The following is a 22219-nucleotide window of genomic DNA, read 5'->3' as shown; positions in this document are numbered from 1 at the left end:
TAGACACAATACCCGTGCAGGAGAATGAAAGGGGTCAATTAAATAACTCCAGCTAAATCTTTAGTCACTGATTAATTAAAATAATCTCTGATATTTTATTATACATTGCTCAACCCTGGAAAGACCTTATTTGTGTGTCTGTTTGAGTGTAACTATAACTGTTATCTCACACTGGTGGAAAGTACAATAAACAGCCGTGATCCTCTGAGGTTCTAAAGAGGAAGATATGTACAAAAGAGGCTGAACATTAGGCCTGGTTTTTTCCCCTCCAGATGGTTTTACCAAAGCCTCTGCATGACTACTGCCTCCTTTTTGTACATTGCACAAATCTATTATTTGTTCAACACAGACTTTTTCCAACAGAAACCAGGATTTCAAAGAAAACTAAGAAAATATATTTATGTATAATACCTTTATTATTCCTAGGGAAATACTGCAAAGCATGTAGAATCACATTGGTAGTATTGTGTTTGTGTGTGTGTGTGGCAAGGGGGTGATTACCTGATAAGAAGATGGGAAAATGTATAATCTTTTCAGAAAGGTAGACTCAAAGGCCAATGTGATGAACAAGATTTTATTAGCCCTGTAACTCTCATTAAGAAAAAGAGAAGGCATTCTGAAAAGATTTGTTCTCATTAAGAAAAAACAGCACATTTATTTATAGTGAATTGTAGCTCTTCATCATACTAATAACGCTCATTGCCACTGAAGGTAGCTTCATATCGACCTTGTCACACAAGGTCTCCCTGTTGAGCATCTTTACAAATTCATTGTCAAAATTGCAGAATTTCTTGTTGATAGAAATTTAATTGAAGTGATGTACAGGTCCTTAGTTCTCAAAATCTCACAGATCACTAACAAAAAACTTACTAATGTAACCAAATACCACCTGCTGCCCAAAAACCTATCAAAATAAAAAATTTTAAAAAAATAAAAGATAGTGAGCAAACAATATGGTCCATCAGAATTCAAGAAAGAGAAAATAAAAAAGAATAAAAATTAAAAGTAACAATAATAATATAACCCACAAGTGATAAGAAAATACAAAAGAGAGGAACAAAAAAAAAGAAAGAAAACACACTCATGGCTAATGATGTTATTACATTTAATCAAGAATGATGGCTAAACCTGTCCCTCCATCATTTCTTGCCTGGACTATCGCAATAGCATTCTTTCATAACTACTTAGCTAAAGCCTTGACCCTCCCCAAACTGTCTGTATTTATTCTTTAAAGCCCAAATAGTAAATATTCTAGACTTTAAAAGCCATATAGTCTGTGTTTTAACTTCTCATCTATGCCATGGCAGTGCGAAAGGAGATATAACCAACACACACACACACACACACACACACACACACACACACACACACATATGTATATATGGCTGTTTTCCAACAAAACTTTATTCCCCAAAACCATATAAGGCCTGTGATTAGTAGTATTCTTACTCTTGATTTACAGCACAGCTACAGCAATCTTTCTAGAATACTAATCTCAATTATGCCCATCTCCTGCTTAAAACCACTTAACTTCATTTCACTTTTTGGAGTATATTTCAACTCCTCATCATGGCTTGTAACCATCCACCCATACTTCTCTAGTGCAAGTGTTGCTACTCCATTTTTATTTTTTATGTTCCAATAATAGTAAAGTGCTTGTGGTTCTCTTGACCCATCTATTTCATACATATCTGCCTTCACTTGTGTTTCACTCTTTGTCCAGTATTTCCTTCTAACCCCTTTCTTAACATGGAAAATGTCATATCCATCCTTTAGACTTGAGTGACATAATTTTTCCATAGATCTTTCCTTTCCTTTCTTAATCACATCTTATTTGTTCCCATAGACCATATGTATAGACATCTCATTATATATTCAATAGTTTAGAACTTAATAGGAGAGGTACTACGCTTTGTTGAAGTCACATTTTTTCATATATCAGATAAAAAAATTATTTTTGCATTTCCAATTTCCTAAATAATGTTTAGCACAGAATGTGTTAAATTTAAGACCATTCAGGCAGTACTTCTGAAAATGTGGTGACAATAATCAGTATATTCTTTTCATCAAAGAACTGCCATTTAACTGATAAAAATTATTTTAAAGAAGAAATATTTAAAACCTCTAACAATTGTCTTAATAACTTAAGGGCACACAGGAAATGAAAAACAAGGTTTATTCAAGAAAATCTGTTAAATCTTGGTAAGACTAGATTTTTTTCTTTTTTCTTTTTTTTTTTTTTTTTTTTTTTTTTTTTACATTTGACCTACTCCCAACTCTTGTGCCCTTGCCAGGTCCATATAATGAAATGTCTACTTCTAGCACTCTATACCTGACAAGTGTGGACAAAAATAACTGGATTCCTCTCCATAGAACTCCTAATCTAGAGCTACCATATCATGCCAGAACAGGAAGATTATAAACATCTCTTATCAAATTTTCCAACCCCATATGTGTTTTTATGGAAAAGTGTGACCAAGAAGATTCAAGGGCCCTGCTTCAAGTGGAAGAGGCTATAAATACTGGAGCCCTGATCACCCATACCACAGTTCACTTGTAAAGCAGAGGTTCCATGCTAGGAGCAGCCAGCCAAGACACTCAGGACTACTATTGCCATCCCCCTGCACATCGAGCAAGAGTATCCCTCTGGGAAAAGCAAATTAGTATTTCTCCCACAAGCTCCTGGGTAGTAATATAAATGTTGTATCTGGGAGGACAGGCAGGTTTTATAAAAGGAGATCTTGAAGCCCTGTCTGAGGAGACTGTATTATTTCTAAGAAAACCTGAAGAAATTTATGTTTAAAAGTGTTATTGAAAACAATGATGACAAGGGATTAACAGAGTCTGATAGTTCCAAGATACTAGGACAATAGCCCCCAATTATCCATGGGAGTTATATTCCAAGATCCCCAGCAGATACCTGGAATTGCACACAGTACTGGATTTTATAACAAAGGAATCTTCTTTGTTGTTTCTTTCCCTAGTTCTGCCTATAACATTTCTAGCTATTCTCTTTTTCCTCAGGTACCCCAATTATTTTCAGTCTAACACTGTTAGACTTTATTAAAAAAGGAATCTTCTTTGTTGTTTCTTTCCTAGTTCTCCCTTTGACAATAATTGGGGTTCCTGAGAAAAAAGAGAATAGCTAGAAGTGTTATAGGGAGAACTAGGGAAAGAAACAACAAAGAAGATTCTAAACAATGTGTTAGACTTTATATAACAAGGTTGTGTCACTATTATCATTCAGAATTTTTTCATTTCCATCTTGATTTCATTGTTTATCCAATAATCACTCAGAAGCAGGTTATTTAATTTCCATGTATTTGCATGGTTTTGAAGGTCCCTTTTGGAGTTAATTTCCAATTTTATTCCACCGTAGCCTGAGAGAGTACTTGATATAATTTCAATTTTCTTAAATTTATTGATACTTGTTTTGCAGCCTATCATATGACCTATCTTGGAGAAAGTTCCATGTGTTGTTGAATAGAATGTATATTATGCAGTTGTTTAGTTCTGCAAATATCTGTTAAGTCCATTTGTTCTAGGGTATAGTTTAAATCCATTGTTTCTTTGTTGACTTTCTCTCTTGATGACCTATCTAGTGCTGTCAGTGGAGTACTAAAGTCCCACACTATTACTGTGTTGCTGTCTATCTCATTTCCTTGATCTAGTAGTAATTGTTTTATAAATTTGGGAGCTCCAGTGTTAGGTGCATATATATTTAGGATTGTGATATTTTCCTGTAGGACTAGTTATTTTATCATTATAAAATGTCCCTCTTTGTCTTTTTAAACTGCTGTTGCTTTAAAGTTTGCTTTGTCTGATATAAAAATAGCTACCTCTGCTCTCTTTTGGTATCTATTTGCACGAAATGTCTTTTTCTACCCCTTTGCCTTTAGTTTATTTGAGTCCTTATGTGTTAGATGAGTCTCTTGATGGCAGCAGATACTTGATTTGTGAATTCTTATCCATTGTGCGGTTTGTATCTTTTAAGTGGAGCATTAGGCTATTTACATTCAATGTCAGTATTGAGATGTGAGGTACTATTCCATTCATCATGCTATGTGTTGCCTGAATACCTTGTTTTTTAAAAATTTATTTATTATATTTTGGTTTTATAGGTCCTGTGAGATTAATGTTTTAAAGACATTCTGTTTTAATGTGTTACTGGGATTTGTTTCAAGATTTAGAGCTCCTTTTAGCAATGCTTGCAGTGCTGGCTTGGTAGTGGCAAATTCTGTCAGCATTTGTTTTTCTGAAAAAAGAAAAAAACTATCTTTACTTATGCAGCTTAGTTTTGCTGGATACCAAATTCTTGGCTGAAAATTGTTTTCTTTAAGGAGGTTAAAGATAGGGTCCAAATCCCTTCTAGCTTGCGGGATTTCTGCTGAGAAATCTGCTGTTAATCTGATAGGTTTTCCTTTACAGGTTTCCTGGTGCTTTTGCCCCACAGCTCTAAAGGTTCTTTCCTTAATGTTGATTTTGGATAACCTGATGACTACATGACTAGGTGATGATCTTTTTGGAATGATTTTCCAAAGTGTTCTTTGAGCTGCTTGTATTTGGATGTCTAGATGTCTAGCAAGGTCAGGGAGGTTTTCTTTGATTATTCTCCTGAAAACGTTTTCCAAACATTTAGATTTATCTTCTGTAGGAATTTATTTATCTTCAGGAATGCCAATTATTCTTATGTAAAATCAGGCCATTTAACATAATTCCAAACTTCTTGGAGGATTTGTTCATTTTTTTGAAATTCTTTTTTCTTTGTCTCTGTTGGTTTGGGTTGTTTCAAAAACCTTGTCTTCAAGCTCTGAAGTTATTTCTTCTGCTTGTCCAATTCTATTGCTAAGACTTTCTAGGACATTTTGCATTTCTCTAAGTGTGTCCTTTATTTCCTGAAGTTGTGATTTTTTTTTATTTATGCTATCTATTTCATTGAAGATTCCTCCCCTCATTTCTTGTATCATTTTTTTTTTATTTCCTTAAGTTGGACTTCACCTTTCTCTGGTGTCTCCTTGATTTGCCTAATAATCAACCTTCTGAATTCTTTTTCTGATAATTCAGCAATTTATTCTTGGTTTGGATCCATTGCTGGTGAGTTAGTGTGATTTTTATTTTATTTTTCATTTTTTGAGTGTGTTAAAGAAACTTGTTTTGTCATATTACCCGAATTTTTTTTCTGGTTTCTTTTCATTTGGGTAGGCTACATCAGAGGGAAGATCTGGGGCTCAAGGCTGCTGTTCAGATTCTTTTTTCCCACAGGTTGCTCCCTTGAGGTAGTACTCTCCTCTTTTTTCCTAGGCATCTGGGTTTCTGAGAGTCAAACTCTGGTGATCATCATTTCTCTTTTGGATCAAGCCACCTAGCAGGGCTGCCAGGCTCCATGCTCGTATTGAGGGTTGTCTGCACAGATTCCTGTGATGTGAACCATCTTTGGGTCTCTCAGCCATCAGTCCCAGCACCTTCTCCAGTGGAGGTGGCAGAGGAGTGAAATGGACTATGAGAGAGTCCTTAGATGTATTTGCTTAATGTGCTAGTTTTGTGTTGGTTGGCCTTCTGCCAGCAAGTGGCTCTTTCAAGAGAGCTTCAGCTGTGGTAGTACAGGGGAGGATCAGGAAGTGGATGGGACCCTAGAACTCCCAAAAGAATATTACCTTGTCTTCAGCTACCAGGGTATGTAGGGAAGGACCATCAGGTGGGGGCAGGGTTAGACATGTGTGAGCTCAGACTTTCCTTGAGTGGGACTTGCTGCAGCTGCTGTGGGGGATGGGGGTTCACAGGTCAATGGAGTTATGTTCCCAGGAGCATTATGGCTGCCTCTGTTGTTTCATGAAGGTTGTCAGGGAAGTGGGGGAAAGCTGGCAGTTACAGGCTTCACCCAGCTCCCACGTAACCCAAAAGGCCAGTCTCACTCCCACAATGGCTCCCCACACCCCCCTCCAAAAAAAAGCAAAAACAAAAACATAAAACAAAAACACCGAGTTTGTTTGCAGGCAGTGGGCAAGCAGGGCTGAGAACTACCCCATGCTATCAGCTGCGAAAGTAAACAGGGCTTTTTTGCCTCCCAACCTGTTGAGTCTGAACACCAAATTCACACTCTCCCCTGAGTTCTTGCCAGGAAACTTTGCATTCAGTAGGAATTGTTACAAAGCTCAGCTGGAGGTTTCCTTCTCCCTGTGGTCTTTTCCCAGTTCCTCTGGCAACCATCCCCAAGAACCCCTGTGGGAGGAATCAGAAATGGATTCCCTGGGGACTGAGAGAGCCCTTAGGGCTTTTCCTGCTGCTTCCTCTTTCCCTGTATTTCACTTGGCTCTCAAAACTGTTTCAGCTCCAGGTAATGTCAAATTATTCTGTGATCTGGACCTTCAGGTTCCCCAGTGAGGGTGTGTGTTTGAGGGTGGATGATCCTCCTTTCCCATTTTCACAGTTTGGGCACTCACAGTATTAGGGCTGACTCCCAGGTCCTAGAGGAGCAATCTGTTCTCTTCAAAGGGTCTATGGATTTCCTTGGCTTTACTGGTATATTCCTGCAGTAGTTCTTGGAGAAAGAGTTTGTGATGCAAGTCTCCACACACTGCTCTGTCTGTCTGAGTGGGGCCTGCAATTTAGTCCTGCATCCTATCTGCCTTTTTTCTTGTTCCCGATCGCTCCTTCTTGCCTACATTGCATAGCAAGAACTCTAAGTCTTTATTGTAATCAGATCCAACAAACTCTGCCAATATATTACTATTTTTTTCCTTTCCTAATGGTCTTCCTGTGTCTGGAAGCCATAGCTTCGTGGCTAGTTAAAACCTCACTGCATTCCCTGTTTGAAAAATTCTTTCTAAGTATGACAGGGAGAGAAAACACAAATTACCTGACTGAATAATTGGGTTTATTGATGAGAAAATCCAGTCCTCCCTTCGCTCTTTGTTTCCCTGTATTTTAGTTACTGGGGGTGCACAACCATGTAATACCTATTGGTTCAGTAGAAATACTGGATTCTGGCGGATCATGCTATGACACTGTAAAACATTTTCCCAGAGATGAACCTTTAGAAGATCATTTTTGTTCAGTTAGTCTAACTGAGGTACACCTCATGTGATGAGGTGTACGGTAGTTTTCACAGATTCTGCAGTGAGACAACACTTGTCATAACTCTTTCACTTAGTCTAAAATAATATTGTGAAGAGGATTGCTTAGTCTAATATAATATTGTGAAGAGTATCACACTGGTAAATAAGGCATTCCATAAGCCTTTGGACATTAGTCCTTGTAAAGGTACTTAGGCAGATAAGGTAAAGCCACATAAAGAATGAACGCAAAATTCAAGAAGTAAGAATTATAACTCTCTCTGAGGTGAAAAGTGATGTAACGGACATGTCGCCATTTGGCAATTTGGTCTCTTTAAAAGATAATAACACTTTAAGAGTTCAATATTTTCTTTTAATGTTGGAGTATTGCAGTAGCACTAGCTAGATCATCCTTGGTAAGAGAGATAGCCTTCATGTCTACTACCCTAACTACCCCATTCATGGGCCCGTCAAGCAAGCACTAAGGTAACTGAGGAAACCACCTGGCTGACATATGAACAGAAATTCTGTATACATGGTTGTTACGTGACTCCTTTTCCACTTGATGTTCTTAGTAGCACTAAATGTTAAAATAAAAATTCCCACATTTTTTGCCCATTTTGAAAAAATATATCATGCCTTTTCTACAAGCTTTCTTCTCTCAGATCTTCCAGTATTGTTTCTTTCAGGCCACATCTCAGAACTCCATGTATAACCTACATCAGGTCATTATGTCAACATGCAAAGTAAACAATCAAGTGTCACACTGGTAGCTATATCTACTGACAAAGGTCTCCATTCATCGTTGTCTTTTAGATCCACACCTGAGTGAGGCCATATTATGGCAGTAGACTACTTACAGCTATCATCAACTTATCAAGCCCATTTATGTTTCAGTCGCTGCAAGGAAATTATCTGTGAAACTGCCATGGTCACTTCCTTTTTGGATTATTTAACCCTACAAATGCATGTGCATCAGTTCAGGGAAATTTACTCTCCTCTATTTTATTTTTCCCCTTCTAAAACTCATAATGTTAGGTGTTTGACTTTCTTGATTTTGCCTCTAACTCTTTCCTGGCCTGTATACCTTAGCATTTATTTCTTTGTCATTTTTTTTCTAACTTATGTGAAATTTCACCACCTTTGTGTACCAATCATTATATGAATCTTCATTTTGGATATATATTTATTCAAAGAGTGCTTTAGTTTTAATAATATTACAATTTCATTTGTATAGCTCATTGTTCTTCATGAAGGAAATATCTTCTCTTATAGCTCTGATGTGATTGGTTCAACACTTGCTTTTAGTTTTACTTATATTCCCTCAATATTCCCTTCTTCAAATTATTTTTTAAATAAATGGGTTATAAAAATTTTCCAATATTTTCTGTTTACTGGTACCTTTTCAAAACATTTTTCTGTCTTGTTTCACTATTAGAATTTATTGTCTGACATAACAGTTTTTACTCTTGTACAGACCATGCTCTATATTTTCATATAAAAGTATGTATATAAATCATAGTATTCTGCCCCCAAACTTAACATAATTCCTTTTCTTTCACCTTTTTTTTTTGACACTTTACTGACTCATACTAGAGTTGATTCTAAAATAAGCAAATTTAGACTGTTTCTTTCACCAGCAGTTTTTCAATGTAGCCCCTATTCCGTTGTGGAATCCCTGTTTCCTTTTTCAATTCTTGGCAAGCCTAACTCTCCTGGGTTATGGCAAGGGCTACAAGAGCAATTCAAGCAGTGGAATGCAACAACAGAGTAATAATTCACCTTTTCCCACAATAGGCCTCTGTTATGGTTGACTTCCAAGCAATAACACTAGAGTGGATTAATTTGACAACGTATATATAAATCTGTATGTTTTATTAACTAATTACCAGTGTTTCTTTTTTCTCTCCATTCCAAATCTGATTTTCCCAATGGCCTTTATCCTTCTCGTATATCTAACAGATGTATCTCCACTCAAGACATTTTATTCAACAAAGAAATTCTCCAATCAGCTACACAAGCAGTATGAGCTTGGCAGCTGTAGTATAGACTTGCACTGAATTCCCTTGTTTTCAAGTGGCACCCTTGCCTCCATTAATTTCTAATATCCCTGAGTCCAGATGTAATATTCCTGAGTTCAGAGCCTCTCTGAAGCAATGTCTTCAATATGTGACCTCTAGTCCCTGGACTGTGTTTGTTGAAGAAAAGGATCTGTAGGACTAACTGTAAAAATCTATTCACTTTCAACCAATCCTCTTGTTTATCAGCCTTTACACACACCACCGGTTTTGAGGTATTATGCCTCTCAGACTCCTGAAACTTTCTAAGGCTCTATAGATGTGATGGCTTTATTTCTTGTTGCCACCCCTCTCACACACTCCACTGAAATCCTTGCCTTCTCTAATCCATCTCTCTCTCTCTCTCTCTCTCTCTCTCTCTCTGTTTTTAAGTTAATGTCTAAATGCCTGTTTCTTTATTGCCATTTTAGTCAGGTTTCAGGAGAGAGTGAACAAAGATAAATATTTGTATTATATTAACATATTTATCCAGAAAAATTCAAACATGTTGTATCTATATCCTGAAGAAGATAACTGTATCAGATAAGTTTCATTTTAGTTAAGAATTAGACATGCATATAATTTTGTAATCTCTCCAGTAGCTCACAAGCTAAATGAATATAAAGATGATCTGTGACATCTATCATCTCATTTATATTTAGGGTTGATTAATTAACCTAGTGAGCTATGTGTTATTCACCTTTTTTTCATAATAGCAATAAGTGAGTGCATTTATGCTCTAAACAAAAAATATGCCCCGACAGAGGAGGGTCCTTCTTCAGCCAGGTATTCATAAATATACAGGTCTTTGCTTAAGCTTCCAATGACCTCAATATTTCACACACAAATTATTTTTTTATTGGCTAGTATCTCTGAATCTTGATCTGTACTTGCATTTAAGTTTTAAAGTAACAACTCAAAAAAAAAAAAAACACAGTCTATGGGCTTACGTTTAAATATCATATCTACACTTATCAATTTTCTTTACAAAAATCTACCCTGTGAGATTTTACATAATTTTCAGTTTAAGTCACTAGTCAAAATTATAACAGTCACAGGAAAGTAGATCAGATAGGAAAAACTGTCAAACTCACCTGTATGTTTTCAACAAGATTGACTTCTATTTTTAGAAAAAGTGTTTTGCACTTCTCTTCACTATTTGACATCATCCTTTCTTTCAAATCTTCTCTTAACTATTGCTCCTCAAGAATGCTACACTCCAGTGAATGTTATCAATATTTTTCTCTATCTGTATTTTACCATCCCGATTTCATATTTTCCTCCCATTATTAATTAGGATATTCATCTACCAACATCTTTGCAAAATTAAAACTTTTTCCTTCTCTAAGGTCCAATTGAACTGCCACTAAATCATTCATCCATGCTGAAATAATCCCAACTTATCCTGAAATTCCAGGATACCATTTCTATGTCATTTTCACAGCTCCTACCTTGTATTACATCTATTTATATGCCAGTTTTACATTTTTAGTTTAAATAACTAAAGCGATTGTTAAAAATCTTGGACTATGCGGTCAGATAAATCCAGGTTTGAATTAAAGTTCTGCCATTCACTATCTGTATGACTCTGGGTAAATCACTGATTTCATTATGACCACCAAATTCAAGATTTGTAAAAGTGAAATAATAATAACTGTCTTGTAGGATTCCTTTAATGATTAATCTGATTGTATAATATTCTTAATACATATTACAACATTATGAATAATAAATGCTGGTTGTAAATGTGTTTTTGTCTCTTCTAGACTCTAAAAAGCTACATAGGGAACGATGTCTGTTTTATTTTTAATTTCTCCAATATCACCTAGAAAAAAGGTATACATATAGTTTGCCTAATGACTGAATCAATCCCCTTAGAAGTGTTTTTATTCTGTAAATTTGTTTGGGAACTTTTAGAATATGTCAAGGTTATTTTAATCATGATAGCCTCTGGCCCAGAAATACCAATTATAAATGAAGGGCTCCATGACTTAACATTTACTTCCAGGATTTGTTTCTATCTTATAATACTATGGCAGGTATTTCCAGGAAAACTCAAAAGATACACTTTCCTGTGCTCAAGTTATTTGTGATATACATATACATGAAATCCAAGTCAATAGGGCCCTACCAAAATAAGGGGAAAAATAAAAATTTGTACTTTCCCTTTAAAAAATCAGTTTGTTCTATACTTCAGTCATAGATACAAAAAAAATTTTCATCAAAAAACATAGAGATATGGAGCATATTAATACTTTCAGACACCCAAAAAAAATGAGATCAAATCTGTACTTGACACAGGCAGAAAAGAATTAATGTATTGGAAGATAGTACTGAAACATTAATCAGAACACATGGCAGAGTAAAAGAAGAAAATATAAAAAGAAGATAATCTGGAAAAATAAAAAAAAATAAGTGACAGAAGCAACACAAAATAAGTCACATATTTTAAGATTTAATTTAGATGAAACGCTCAGAATAGACAAATCTAAAGAGACAGAAATTAGATTAATGTTTGCCAGAGACTGTGGGAAGAGGAGAATGGGGAGTGACTGCTAATGGGTAAGGAGTTTCCTTTCGTGGTGATGAAAATATTCCAAAATTAAACAGTGGTGTTGACTAAACAACTCTGAAAATACTAAAAGACACTGAATTGGGCACTTTAATTGGCCAAATTGTGTAATATGTGAATTATATTTCAGTGAAACTGTTATTTAGACAATGATAAAAATGATAGAATGACAGTGAATAACATCAGCAAAAGAGGCGAAGTGGGAAACACCAAGGGTTCTTTCTTTCAGAAATAAACACTTGAAAATCTAGCCCAAAAGTTCCAGGATTAACTCTATTGGAACTCTGGCAAAGGTTTACCACAACAAAACCCCTTCCCCAGCTTGGTGGGAATCTTGAAGAGGGTAGCCCATGCTCCTAATGTGGGTTCTTTGTTCTGGAGGAAGAAGAGCAAATCTTCTTCTCAAATAATTATGTGTTTTGGCCTATCTGAGGGCTCACGGAAGAACTAATACAAAGATTTTGTCTTATTTTGTCTAGTATAGAACTTTCTCATGGCAGACAAGTGGCTACAAAGAGGGCATTCATAGAAAACAATGAAAGACAAACTAGCCACTGCGCCCTGGGGCAAAGATTATTGCAAATAATAGGTATGCCAAACAGTCTGGGAGAAAAATCTGGGTAGGGAGAAACTTTGGTAATAAGAACTTTTACATTCAAGGAAATCTAGAAGACTATATGCATGTCCAGGACAGGGTGCATGATCAGAAAAAAAACAAAGAAAAAGAAAGAAAGAAAACAAACAAACAAAAAACTGAGATCTAGAGCTTTCACTTTTGGTGGACTTTCAAGCTCTGTGAAAGTAAGAAAGGGAGATTAAACCAGGGCTGAAAATTGCTTAGCTGTTGTCATACCATACAGTGACATTCTTTGTCTTTTTTATTTATTTATTTATTTATTTTCTGTTTTGAATTAAAGTCTGTTTTGTCTATGTATGGCTCTTCCTGTTCATTTTTGGTTTCTGTTTGTGTGAAGTATCTTTTTCAATCTCTTTACTTTGAGTCTATATGTGTTTTTGCAGCTAAAGTGTAATTCTTGTAGGCACCATATAGCTGTAGCATGTGTTTTTATTCATTCAGCCAACCTATCTCTTTTAATGGAATAATTTAATCTATTTACATTCAACATTATTATTGATATGTGAAATTGTGTTACCATCATATTGTTAATCATTTCCTGTGTGTTTTGTATATTCTTTGCTCCTTTCTTTTTTTCTCGTTGTCATTATGGTTTGGTGGTATACTGTAGTGGTACCATTTGAGACATTTCTCTCCCACATTTGTTTGTTTACCAGTGAGTTTTATACTGTTATATGTTTTCCTGATGGTAAGTGTCTTTTTGCTTCCAAATTTAGAATTCCCTTAAACACTTCTTGTAGGATCAATCTAGTGGTGATAAATTCTCTCACTTTGGCTTATCTGAGAAAGACTCTATTCTTCATTTACGAAGGATATTTTTTCTGGATATGGTATCCTCATGAGGCAGTTTTTTCCAGCACTTTAAATATGTTGCCAGATTTTTTCCTGGCCTATAAAATTTCTGATGAGAAATGGCTGTTAGTCTGATATGGTTTTCTTTATAGGTCAGTAGATACTTTGATCTTGCTATTTTTAGTACCCTCTCTTTTGCTGTGAATTTAGACAGTTTGACTATAACATGCTGTGGAGAAGACCTTTTTGCATTGTATCTATTTTAGAATCTTTGGCCCTCTATTATCTGAACGTCTTGGCATTTTGCTAAACTTGCAGCATTTTTATCTAATATTTTATTAAATAGGTTTTCTAACTCTTTCATTCTGTCATTTTCCTCAGGGACACTGATAATTTGAATATTCAGTCGCTTTATATTGTCCCAAATATTATGAAGGCTTTACTCTTCTTCTTTTCTGAATTATGATCTGGTGGAAGAAATTTCAAGCAGCAAAGCATTCAAGATGTTATGTGGCTGCTTCTACACTTATGCTCAGATGTGGGAGCAAAGAAATGACTTAAAGTTAAAATTTATATTAAAATAGGAAGCACAACATAAAAGTTTGGAAAATTCACAGCCTGGCTATGTGACAGAGAAAGAAAAAGCATTATCAGGAGAGGAATTCCAGCAGGCTGTGGAGCAACAACTTGCTAAAAAGGAGAAATCAGCTAAAGTAAAGGGGCTACAAGACCCATGCAAATCCAAAACTCAGAAGGGCAGTGAGTACATCTAAAAAGTACACTGTACACTTAAATGCCACAGGCACTCAAAAACATAAGAGAGCAGCCACAGGAGCTGAACCTTGCAAAACCACAGAAGCAGAGCTTCCCAAGTCCTTGGGAACCCACCCTTTGCACCTAGTTGCCCTAGATGTGGGACATGGAATCAAATGATATTATTTTGAAGCTTTAAAATGTAATCACTGCCCTTCTGAGTTTTGGATTTGCATGGGTCTTGTAGCCACTTTATTTTGGCTGATTTATGCCTTTTGAATGGGAATGTTTACTCAATGCCAGTACAACCATTTTATCTTGGAAGTAAATAACTGAAGTAAATAACGAATTTGGTTTTACAGGCTCATAGGTGGAAGGAATTCATTTCCACATGACACTTTAGACTTTGGAGTTAATGCTGGAATAAGATATTGGGGGACTATTGGCAGGGAATGATTGTATTTTGCAATGTGAGAAGATAATGAGATTTGAGGGGCCAGAAGAAGAATGATATAGTTTGGATATGTTTCCCCTCTAAATCTCATGCCAAATTGTAATCTTCAGTGTTAGAGGTGGGGCCTGATAGGAGGCGGCTGGATCATAGGAGTAGATGTCACATGAATGACTTAGCACTATGTCCTTGGTACTCTAATCATGGTAGTGACTGAGTTCTCATGAGATCTCATGGTTGTTTAAAAGTGGGTGGCATTTGCCCCCTGACTCCAAGTGTCTCTATCTCATTTCTGCTTTTGCTATGTGATATGCAAGCTCCCATTTGGTCTTCTGCCAAGAGTTGAAGCTCCCTGAGGCCTCCCTAGGAGCTGAACAGATACTGGTCCCATGCCTCTTGTACAGCCTACAGAGTCATGAGCCAATTTAACCTCTTTTTTTTTTTTTATAAATTATGCAGTCTCATATATTTCTTTAGAGCAATGCAAGAATGGCATAAAACATATGTTTACCTGGAACACTGGCCTTTGATTTTCTTTTTTTATAGTGTTCTTGCCTGGTTGCTATCAGACTCATGCTACCTCTGAAAGTAAATTTGGAAAGGTTTCATTTATTTTAGTTTTTAGAAGAGCTTGAGGATTGGTGTTATTTCTTTAAAAGTTTGGTGGAATTCATCTGTGAAGCCATCTGGTCCTGGGATTTTATGTGTTGCAAGGTTTTTGATTACTGATTCAATCTCCTTGCTTGTTATTGGAATGCCCAGATTTCCTACTTCATGATTCAGCCTTGTTAGGTTGTATGTGTCTAAGAAGTTAGCCATGTATTTCATATTGTCCAATTTGTTGTCATGAAATTCTTCATAATAGTCTCATGATTCTTTTTATTCTGTGGTATTCATGGCAATATCTACTCTTTCATTTCTCATCTTATTTGCGTACACTCTCTTTTATTCTTAATTAGCTTAAATTTGTCAATTTTGTTTACCTTTTCAAAAACAATGTGGCTTTGTTACATTTCCCATTGTTTTCCATGTTCTATTCCATTTCTTTCTGCTCTAATCCTTATTATTTCCTTCCTTCTCTTAACTTTAAGCTTAATTTGTTCTTATTTTTTTAGTTCCTTTAGGTGTAAAGTTAGGTTCTTTGAGATTTTTCTTCTTTGTAGAAGAAAGATCTTGTTTTTATTTATTTACGCAGTTTGTCTTTTGATTGGTAATTTAATTCATTTACGTAAGAGTAATTACAGAAAGTGAAGAACTTACCATTGCTATTTTGATCATTTTCTGCTTATTTTGTAATTATTTTGCTCCTCTTTTTCTCTCATACTGTCTTAGTGATGTGTTGATATTTTGTAGTGATATTCTTTAACTCTTTTCTCTCATTTTATATTTATTCTGTATGTATTTTTATGGTTACCATGGGACTTACACAACTATATCTAGTAGTTATAACAATCTATTTTAAAGTGATAACAACTGAACAATAATCTCATACAAAAATTCTTCACTTTCATTCTTCCTTTATTTTATTTGAATTATGTCACAATTTGCATTTTTTTATTGCAAATAAATTAACAAGTTTTTGTAACTATTCTTATTTTTAACGTTTTTGTCTTTTAACTTTTATACTAAAATTAAAGGTGATTTGCACACCACCATTACTGTATTGTAGTCTTCTATATTTATTTATATATTTGCAGTTAGCAGTTATTTTTATACCTTTATGTGCTTTTTTGTTGCTGTTTGCACCCTTTAATTTCAACTTGAAAAACTCCCTTTAGCATTTTACGTTTTAAAGTTTATATAGTTGTGTCTTACTTGTTAAATGTATACATATACATGTTGTATATACATATATATATTGTATATACATATATAGTTGTGACTTACTTGCTAAATATATTTTATATATAATATATTATATATAATATATAATATACATATTTTGCATTTTATATATAATATATAATACATATTTATATATATACTATATTATGTATATACTATTTATATATAGTGTATATATACTATAAATAGTATATATATTTATATATGTATAATTACATATATTATTTATATATTATATATAATATATATACTATTTATACTATATATACTATAAATAGTATATATACTATTTGTATACACTATAAATAGTATATATATACTATTTATGTATATACTCTCTCTCTCTATATATATATATATATATAGACAGAGAGAAAGGCACATGATCATGTAGACCAAAATACACACTGTTAAAATTCAAGATAGAGAAGATAGAAAATAGAACCATATATAAAGATACAAGATATATATATATATATAATATATATCTTCTCTCTATATATATATATAGGTCTGGGAAAGTCTTTATCCTTCATTTTTGAAGGACAGTTTTACAAGGTATGTCATTCTTAGTTGACAGTTTTTTAAAAAAATTTTCAGCACCTTGAATGTATTATTTCACTCCCTTCTACCCTGCAATGTTTCCACTGAGAAATTCAATAAGTCTTATGTAAGCTTTGTCATACATCAAAATTCTATTTTTCTCTTGCTGCTTTCAAAATTCTCTTTTCATCCTTGAATTTTGACAATATGATTATAACACGACTCAGTGTAAGTTTTTTTGGGGTCAGCCTATTTGGGATCTTTTGTACTTTATGAACCTGGATGTCTACTTTCCTCGCCAAATATGGGACTCTTTAAGTTAGAATTTGTTTAATTAAGTTTTCTGGTTCTATCTTCTATCTTTTCTATTTTGAATTTTAACAATGTGTATTTTGGTCTACATGATCATGTGCCTTAGTATCATAGGACTGTATCACTTTTTAATGTTTCCTTTTTCTTTTCCCTCCTTTGAGTAGACAATTTCAAGTGACCTATCTTTGAGTTTGCTGATTCTTTATTCTTGTTCAAGTTTGCTCTTGAAGTTCTATATTGAATTTTTTACATTATTTATTCCTCAGCTCCAAAAGTCTGTTTGTTTCTTTTTATGGTTCCTGTATCTTTGTGGATATTCTCATTCTGTTTATTTGTATCACTTTTCTGATTTATTTAGTTATCTATTTGCATTCTGTCATATTACACTATCCTTTTTAAGATGATTGTTATTTAATTATTTGTCACAAATCTATAGTCTCCATTTCTTTAGTATCTGTTGCTGGAGATTTATTCTGTTTCTCTGGTAATGTCATATTATTATAATTCCTTCTGTTTCTTTTAACTTTGTATTGGTGTCTACTTGTTTTAATGAGCAACAGTCTCTCTCAGTTTTCATAAACTGGTTTTGGAAAGAGAACACCTTCATGAATTATCCTAGCTAGAGATTCTGGGAGCCCCTTAAATATTTTATATAGATATTCAAGGTCGAGTGCACTCTTTTTCTCCTGGGAGACAAGTTTCTGGATTGTGTGCTACCTACCACAAACTGCTCTTCTTTTCCCTAATGCAATGCGCTGGTAGGTTTGGATGTTGGCTGCACACTCTAATCTTCTCCCTTTCTCCTGAAGAGGTAAAAATCTCAGGATTGTGTAGCTTTTCCCAAACTTTCAGAGCCATGTATGCTGTCATAAAACTGCCTGTTCTTTTTTCCCTAAGGAAGTGCACTGAAATATCATGAGGTTGGGTCCAAGCTCCACTTCTCTCTCTTCCTCTTGTAGTAGAAGTCTCAGGATTGTGTACCTTCTCTCAATACAACAAAACCAAACAGGCTGCTGAGAGACACCTGATAATTTTTCCTAGGGAATTGCATTAAAAGACTAGGAGAGTGAGTGAAAGTTCCATTTTTATCTCTTCCTCCTGAAGAAGAAATTGTAGGGTTGTGTACTTATCTCAATCCTACGATGTTATTCAGACTTCTGAGAGCTCCGCCTGTTTTCTTTGTTCTTAGCTGCCCCCCAAGCATTCTAACTATGCCAGTTTCATTTGTGCTCTGAGTGTGCATGTGTCTTTGTAGTAGAATAATTTATAATCCTTTGGGTATATACCCAGTAGTGGGATGGCTGGGTCATATGGTACCAAACACTGCATGTTCTCACTCATAGGTGGGAACTGAACAATGAGATCACTTGGACTCGGGAAGGGGAACATCACACACTGGGGCTTATCATGGGGAGGGGGGTGGAGGGAGGGATTGCATTGGGGAGTTATACATGATATAAATGATGAATTGATGGGTGCTGACGAGTTGATGGGTGCAGCACACCAACAAGGCACAAATATACATATGTAACAAACCTGCACGTTATGCACATGTACCCTAGAACTTAAAGTATAATAAAAATAAATAAATAAATATTAATAATGGTGATTATAATCATAAAGTTATAATAATGGCCTTTCTGTTCTAATTCTGGCCTTTAATACAAAACAATTCTAGTATTTTATCAATAAGAGTGATATGATAGGCATATGTATGCATGCATGCATGTGTGTGTATATATGTGTGTATCTTATAAAGATACATGTATATTATTATTTAGTCAAACATATTTTTTCCTTTCAACCTCTCTCTTTTTTCTCTATTTTTTATTCTACTCATGAATATTAATTCTTATTGAATAGCTTTTTGGAATATATTCAAATAAGTGTGTTGATAAAATACACTTTCTTATGCTTAATGTGGTAAAACAGATGATTATATTTTTCAACATTAAGCAATTTTTACATTTTTCTGATGCAAAGAAAACCCTTGATTTTGCTACAATTGAAATAATATTTACGATTATTTTTGTACATGTTTTTGCATTAATATTTATATTACAAATTCATCTTTAAAAAATCTATGTTATACAGATATGGGTAGCAGTAAAAAGATCATCCAGATACCTTTCTTATTTCCTCTGTTCCCGTAAATTTAATTAAATTATGTTTTGCTACCCTTTGAAAGTTTGACAGAATTCACTTAAGAAATCAATTGTCACTTAATATTGTGGGTGAGGGGGACATGTTATGTCTTAGATACTCATAACAACTTGTACAACTCTTCTTCATACAATCAATGTTGGTAAAATATGCTACCAGAAAAACCCTATTTTATTTTGGTTTTCAGTTTTTTGTTATATATTGATATGGTTTAGCTGTGTCCCTACTCAAATCTCGTCTTGAATTGCAGTTTCCATAATCCTCACATACCGTGGAAAGGACCCGGTGGGAGGTAGTGGAATCACGGGGTCAGTTACCTCTATGCTGTTTTCATGATAGTGAGTCAGTTCTCACAAAATATGATGGTTTTATAAGGAGCATTTACCCCTTTGCTCAGCACTTTTCTCTTTTCCTGCCATGTGAAGAAAGAGGTGTTTGCTTCACTTTCTGTCATAATTGTCAGTTTCCTGAGGCCTCCCCAGCCATGTGAAACTGTGAGTCAATTAAACCTGTTCCCTTTATAAGTTACCCAATCTCATGTATGTCCTTATAGCAGAGTGAAAATGGACTTATACAGTAAATAGGTACTGCAGAGAGTGAGATGCTGCTACAAGGATGTGCAAAAATGTGGAAGTGACTTTGGAATTGGGTATCAGGTGGAGGTTGGAACAGTCTGGAGGACTCAAAAAAGAAACAGAAAAAATGTGGGAAAGTTTGAACCCTTCTCGAGACTTGGAGGGCTCGGAAGAGAGGAAGATGTGGGAATGTCTGAAATTTCCTAGGGACTTGATGAATGGCTTTGGACAAAATGCAGATAGTGATATCGACAATGAAGTCCAGGCTAAGGTGGTCTCAGGTGAAAATAAGGAACTTATTGGGAACTGGAATAAAGGTGATTCTTGCTATGCTTTAGCAAAGAGATTGGCAGCATTTTGCCCCTGCCTTAGAGATCTCTGGTACTTTGAACTTGAGAGAGATGATTTAAGGTATCTGGCAGAAGAAATTTCTAAGCAGTAAAGCATTCAAGAGTAAGCAGAGCATAAGAGTTTGGAAAATGTGCAGCCTGATGATGCAATGGAAAGGAAAGACCCATTTTCTTGGGATAAATTCAAGTCAGCTTCAGAAATTTGCATAAGTAACAAGAAGCTGAATGTTAATTACCAAGAAAATCAGAAAAAATGTCTCTAGGGCATGGCAGAGACCATCATGGGAGCCCCTCTCATCACAGGCCTGAAGGCCTAGAAGGAAAACATGGTTTTGTGGGCTGGGCCAAGGGTCCCCACTGTGTGCAGCCTCAAGACTTGGTGTTCTGTGTTCCAACCACTCTAGCCATGGCTAAAAAGGGCCAAGGTACAGCTCAGGCCATGGCTTCAGAAGATTCAAGTCCCAAGCCTTGGCAACTTTCACATGGCATTGGGTCTGTGGATGCACAGAAGTCAAGAATTGATGTTTGGAAATCTCTGCCTAGATTTCAGAGGATGGGTGGAAAAGTCTGAATGTCCAGGCAGAAGTTTGCTGCAGGGGTGAAGTCCTCATGGAGAACCTCTGCTAGGGCAGTGGGGAAGGGAAATGTGGGGTTGGAACCCCTAAACAGAGTCTCCACTGGGGCACTGCCTAGTGGAGCTGTGAAAAGAGGACCACCATCCTCCAGACCCCAGGGTGGTAGATCCACTGACAGCTTGTACTGTGCACCTGGAAAAGCCACAGACACAGTGTCAGCCCATGAAAGCAGCCAAGAGGGTAGCTATACTCTGAAAAGCCACATGGGTGGATCTTGTCTTGTAGTCTCACCAATGCACCAAGATGTAACAGTCTCTCATTGTCTGAGTTAATACCTGGAGTTCTTTGTCCTTTATTCAAGAAGATTAAGACGTGTAGCCCCAAGGGTGAGATTAGAGTGAAAGTTTAATAAGTGAAAGAAGAAAGCTCTCCACCATTAGAGATGGGGGCCTGGATGGGTTGCCTTCTATGAGGCTGGAGTGCAAGATTTTTATAAACTGGGAAGGGGAAGGAATGTGCTTAGTCTGAGAGCTGTCTTGGAGAATGCATGACTCAACTTGGCCCAGGACCTTGGCCTGGGACTATTCGGAAAGCTTAGCCTGGGACTTTGGCCCAGGACCAATCAGAGGCTGAAGTGATAATTTACAGGGGCTGGGCTCACAATCCAAAAAGGAAAGGAAAGTGCCCACCAGAATCCACCAGTGCACACTGTGTTCATGGTCACAAAAGTAGAAGAAACTTTCCTGGGAGCCCACTGATTATACAAAGGACATGGCATTTCTGTCTCAGGCCTTGTTCCCTTTCCTGAGTGACCTGGATATTTCTACAAGTTTTTGTCTGACTAGGTTGGAGGTTCTATCTGTGAAGCCATGGGGATGTCTCCAGACACAACCCCCTGATCTAGTTTCCTTATTGGTGCCTGCAGCTTGATTTTTCCCTAGGCTGCTTTTTCTGTTATGTGGGGATGAGGCACTGACCTGTGGGTTGGGGGCTTTCCAGGGACCCTTTCCTTGCTGTCTACCTAAGGCAAGCTAGCTAACTCCTCTCAATGCGAGCCCATCTCTTGCATCAGCATGACCTGGATGTGAGACATGGAGTCAAAGGAAATCATTTTGGAACTTTAAGATTTAATAAATGCCCTGTTGGATTTTGGACTTGCCTGGGGCCTGTAACCCCTTTGTTTTGGTCAATTTGCCCATTTGGAATGTGTGTATTTACCCAATGCCTGTACCCACATTGTATCTAGGAAGTAATTAACTTGCTTTTGATTTTACAGTCTCATAGGCTGAAGGGACTTGCCTTCTCATAGATGAGACTTTGGACTTCAACTTTGAGTTAATGCTGGAATGAACTAAGACTTTGGGGGACTGTTGGGATGGCATGATTGTGTTTTGAAATGTGAGGACATGAGATTCGGAAGGGGTCAGGGGCAGAATAATATGGTTTGGCTGTGTCCCCATCCAAATCTCATCTTGAATTTTAATTACCATAATCCCCACATGTTAAGGGAGGGACCCAGGGGGAGGTAACTAAATCATGGGG

This window comes from Trachypithecus francoisi, unplaced genomic scaffold, assembly GCF_009764315.1.
Source record: "Trachypithecus francoisi isolate TF-2019V2 unplaced genomic scaffold, Tfra_2.0 Lachesis_group6, whole genome shotgun sequence".
Lineage (NCBI taxonomy): Eukaryota > Metazoa > Chordata > Mammalia > Primates > Cercopithecidae > Trachypithecus > Trachypithecus francoisi.
Note: the sequence above shows the minus strand (reverse complement) of the source record.